The sequence below is a fragment of the Cyprinodon variegatus genome, unplaced genomic scaffold (genome assembly GCF_000732505.1).
Source record: "Cyprinodon variegatus isolate N-32 unplaced genomic scaffold, C_variegatus-1.0 Scaffold1923, whole genome shotgun sequence".
Classification (NCBI taxonomy): Eukaryota; Metazoa; Chordata; class Actinopteri; order Cyprinodontiformes; family Cyprinodontidae; genus Cyprinodon; species Cyprinodon variegatus.
In genome coordinates this window covers 20527-25738 of record NW_015152376.1, presented here as the reverse complement: position 1 = coordinate 25738, position 5212 = coordinate 20527, and positions in this window count along the sequence as shown.

The following is a 5212-nucleotide window of genomic DNA, read 5'->3' as shown; positions in this document are numbered from 1 at the left end:
GCGTCCTTTTTTTCCCCCTGGGCGGCGTCTCTTTGCACCGGGCGGCGTCCTCTGGGTGCAAACTCCGACAATCAGTTTACCTCAAATCTCTGCGGTGATCTGCGGCGCTGGGACAAACTCTGTCTGTGGTTCATCTTTCTTCCTTTATTTTTCGATTTCTTTTTAACGGACAACAAGACAAAATCTCCCGCTGCACAGAACTGTCAGTGCGCGTCTTTCTCACCTGTCGAGCCGCGCGCGCCGATGCACATGCCCCTTTTTATTCTAAAATGTTTCCACACCAAAATAACCCAGCATATTAATTTACATCATCATTTTTTAACCAGTGGAGTTTTGAAATAATTTTATCAAAGACATAACTGTTCTACCAGACAGTATATCATTGGTACACTTTAAAGTGCTTTATACAAAAGGTGAAAAAATAACATAGTGGTTATGTTACAGAGTTAGTAATTTTTAATTTGTACCTGCATAATCAGCTTTGTTTTCAGTCTATTTTGAATTCAAGTGATTGTCTGTCCAGCACATCTGGCCACAAACTGATATAGATTCACTATCGGAGATATCTGTTGTTTTATTTGTGTTTGCAGAATAAGTATACAATGCACTTCTCTCTATGTTCTGTGTAAACAGAGTTTATACACAATCATTTGTGTAATAACCAAATATCCCTGTTTTTGGGTTAAGTTTTTTTCTCAGTGAAAAGAAAATCCAGGTTGTTCTAGGATAAAATGCACATATCCTATTTGTTTTGTTAAAACAACTGTAACTAATGTATGTTACTTATTTACATTTTTGCACATGTTATTTGCACATCACCTACTCTGTTATGCAATGTTTGGAGCTGAAATAGTGCTGTGAAGACTGAACTGGACAAAGAACTGAAGCTGACAACATTTTTTGCATTTTTTTTGCATTTTTTTTTTTTGCATTTTGTTTGCACTGAGCAGATTTACTAATTTGAGTTAGTAATTTTTAATTTGTACCTACATAATCAGCTTGTTTTCAGTCTATTTTGAATTTAAGTGATTGTCTGTCAGCACATCTTAACTGTCATTAAATTTGACTTGTTATACATAACACAAGTTGGAGTATTTTTCTAATTTTGCACAAGGAATGAATATTACATGATTTATTTTTCAGTTTTAATATCGGTATCGGTTATCGGCCACATGCATTTTAAAATATCGGCATATCGGATATCGGCCAAAATTCCAATATCGTGCATCCCTAGTTTCCACATCGCATTACGTAACTGCACATGCACAGGAATATTGTGTCGACATCTTACTGGAATTCACGTGTGCTGATTTGCGTCAAAGTCACTACGACCCTCCTCTTTAGCCTCAGGTCCCACTATTGTCTCCTCTCTAGTGTCAGGTCCCTGTCTTGACCCCTCTCAAGCCTCAGGTTCCTCTATTGTCCCATCTCTAGCCTCAGGTTCCTCTATTGTCTCCTCTCTAGCCTCAGGTCCCTCTGGTGTCTCCTCTCTAGCCTCAGGTCCGTCTGGTGTCTCCTCTCTAGCCTCAGGTGCGTCTGGTGTCTCCTCTCTAGCCTCAAGTCCCTCTGGTGTCCCCTCTCTAGCCTCAGGTCCCTCTGGTGTCCCCTCTCTAGCCTCAGGTCCATCTATTGTCTCCTTTCTAGCCTCAGGTCCCACTGTTGTCTCATCTCTAGCCTCGGGTCCCTCTGGTGTCCCCTCTCTAGCCTCAAGTCCCTCTGGTGTCGCCTCTCTAGCCTCAGGTCCCTCTGGTGTCTCCTCTCTAGCCTCAGGTCCCTCTGGTGTCTCCTCTCTAGCCTCAGGTCCCCCTGTTGTCTCCTCTTTAGCCTCAGGTCCCTCTGGTGTCCCCTTTCTAGCCTCAGGTCCCCCTGTTGTCTCCTCTTTAGCCTCAGGTCCCTCTGGTGTCCCCTTTCTAGCCTCAGGTCCCTCTGGTGTCCCCTCTCTAGCCTCAAGTCCCTCTGGTGTCTCCTCTCTAGCCTCAGGTTCCTCTGGTGACCCCTCTCTAGCCTCAGGGCCCCCTGTTGTCTCCTCTTTAGCCTCAGGTCCCTCTGGTGTCCCCTTTCTAGCCTCAGGTCCTTCTGGTGTCCCCTCTCTAGCCTCAGGTCCCCCTGTTGTCTCCCCTTTAGCCTCAGGTCCCTCTGGTGTCCCCTCTCTAGCCTCAGGTCCCTCTGTTGTCCCCTGTCTAGCCTCAGGTCCCTCTGGTGTCCTGTAATACTGTTTTGTAATCATGTGTTATGTTCTGTTAATAAAAGACGGCTGCAGGAGAAGATTCGGAGAAAGAAAGCTTGAAGTTGGGTTGGGCTTTTTCTTTCAGCTCTTGCAGGAGCTGTTGTTTGAAAATCCCTTACTGTGTGTTTCAGTTCTTCTTTTACAAAGAAACCTAACATTTTTTGGTGCCGAAACCCGGGAGTCAAAATCCAATTGTCCAGGACTGTGTGGGACCAAGGCCAAGAATCTGTTGACAGCCGTCCCCCCTTCGCTGGATGGAGCCAGTTTGGTTCAGCCCTGCCCTGGGCATCTCGGTGACGACTCCAGAGGAACTGATCTACACGACAAAGGGTAGGCCTAAAGCTTTTGATCAAAAGTTGGTCTGGGACCATTTAAGTTACAGCTGTAAGCGCAAGAATATTTGACGAGACCAAGTCTTGTTGACGGATATGGCATCTGGGTATTCTGTGCGTTAGAGTTTGGGACTCTGTGTTGTTCTCGAGATAGTAAGGTTTGCAGCTGCTGCAGCAGGCATATTTGACGAAACCAAGTTTGTTGACAGATAAAGCATCTGGGTATCCGGTGCGTGCGAGGGCCTGGAGTTTCAGACTCCAAAGTGTACGAGTAACGATAGGTATTTTGCGTCTATATTGGTTAAAATAAAAAAATATATAATAGCCCTTAAAATAGGTGTGACAGTGTGAGAGTGTGTGAGGAAACAATCAAACCTGTCAGGTTCTGTTGTTTCATACTAAAACAGCAGGGGTTAATACAGTACAGCTCTTGTGGATGCAGAGGCAAGAATTTCTCACCTGAAAAGTTAGAAGCAGAAATTTTCACAACAGTGTTTGGGTACTGTCCTGCTGAATAATTATCCAGTGCGTAGAATACTCTAGGTGTTTGTAATGGACTAAATTCTTTAAAATGGGTAAAGGTCAAAATAAATTTAGAGATAATTTAAAATCTACGATTAGAAGTTTGTAGAAGTGCAGGATCCAACAAAAAAATAAACACTTGAATATATGGTTTTAAAAAAAATATGGGTTTGAGGGACGCCTCTATTCCAAAAATAATAAGAAATAAATGATAAAATAACTAAAGTGAGCCAGGAAGGTAAATGAATAAAAAAGGATGGGTTTAGGAAAGAGTATAGAGAAGATTATAAGGGGTATGGAAAGTTTGTGTCAGATTGATCCAAGTAATTTAAAATACTTGTTGAAGTGGAAGTAAAAGTATGAAATAGATGGTGTGTGGAAGTAGATCAATGGAGAAATGTTATGTGCCAGCTAGAAACAAGCACTAGTGCAAAAATAGATAAATAAAATAAATAAATAAATAGATAGATAAACAAATAAATGAGCTCCAAATGGCGAGGTGTTGGTATAATACATGTGCAAAGTAGATATGTTATTTTTTTAAATTAAATAAATATATCTAATGTTGTGTTTGTCCGTCTTTTAATGTTATGTGTTTCTGTCTTTAAAGTTATGTTTGTGGGTTTTTTAAGTTGTTTGTGCGTCCAAAAGATAATGAAACACAGTTTAGAGGGAATCTGCAGCAGCGGGGGGGATGTCAGTGGAATGGTGACTGCAGCATTGATCCAACTGACAGCCTTGCTAATGCGCCTGCAGGGTCTCCAAAACTATTAGGTTCAGAACCAAAAAATTAAAAATAGATAACCCGCCAGAAAATTATTTTAGCCATGCAAGCTACATACAGGGAATAAAAAAAATAGAGGGGTTAAATAAGTGGATTGTGCAGCTATGTGTATGTGGATGGGTCAGCTTCCGGAAAGAAATTAGTTGGTTTTGCAATTGTACAGGTGTATGGAGCATGGGGGATATTAAATGCATTAAAAGAAAAAACATGAATAGTTCTAGCAATTAATGGACAGGCAGTTAGACTTATATGCGATTAAGGAGCCTGTAATACTTGTGTTAAAGATAATATAAATGCTAAAACAATCTAAAAGGCTAATTTTTGTAAAATCAGCAAATGGTCAAACATCCTAGGGATGTATGTCAAGAGCAATAAAAAATAGAAGATCTTCAAACAGGAAAAAGGTTGCAAGGTTGCATGTTTTTGTAGTAATATCACCAACTCACCCCATTAATCTGTTAAAGTGAGACTTGATGGAAAATTAGGCATTGCAATTTTCCCCACGTTGGGGGGAATGAAGGCTGTATGAATAATACATGTAATAGCATTGCAACTAAATCCTTCTGTGTTTATGCAACATGCTTAGCATTTCTGCTCCATGTCTATTTTTCCAACTATGGAAACAGCCTTATAAAATTCTGTTCAATGTAAAACCCCAGGTTCAAGATTTAGCATATGTTAAAATAACTCAGCATTCTTTGCGATCACAATTTGATGAAAATGATTTCAAAGATATTCCAAATGCTTTGTGGTCTACAGGAAGAATTGATATTGGGCTATTGACAACTGTAGATTCAGATAAAATAGTTCCTAATTCAGGCTAAGGATAAAACAATATCTGCTAAAATGTGAAGAAAAGGAAAGTATAAAACTAGTTATAAAAATGTTAGCGGGTGCAGAAATAAGTTTGTTGTTTCGGCCATGTTATTTCAAAAGAAGGTAAAAAGCTACAAGAATGTCTTTTTAGAATTGTGCAATTACTGCAGGGCTTAGATTCCACATTATGAAAAAAAACTCAGCTTTTCTTAAGTTTTTTTATGACACACTAGTAGCTATGTCAGAGAAGCAGAACAGCAATTCACAAAGCTAAAAGTAGAGCTGTTCTTAGCAACTGTCTTAGCTCTGCAAAATTATCAAAAAACTTTCATCTAAACAGTTGACGGTAAAGCAAGTTATATGACCTCTGTATTTGCAGCGTCATGGTGATAAGCTCATAACTGTAGTGTCCTACTCTTAAGGGTTAAAGAGAACCCGTGGAAACAGTAGCTCCCCATATTCTTATTTTTTATCTTTATTACATAGTGTAGTTGGATGTGTGTATATATATATATATATATATATATATAT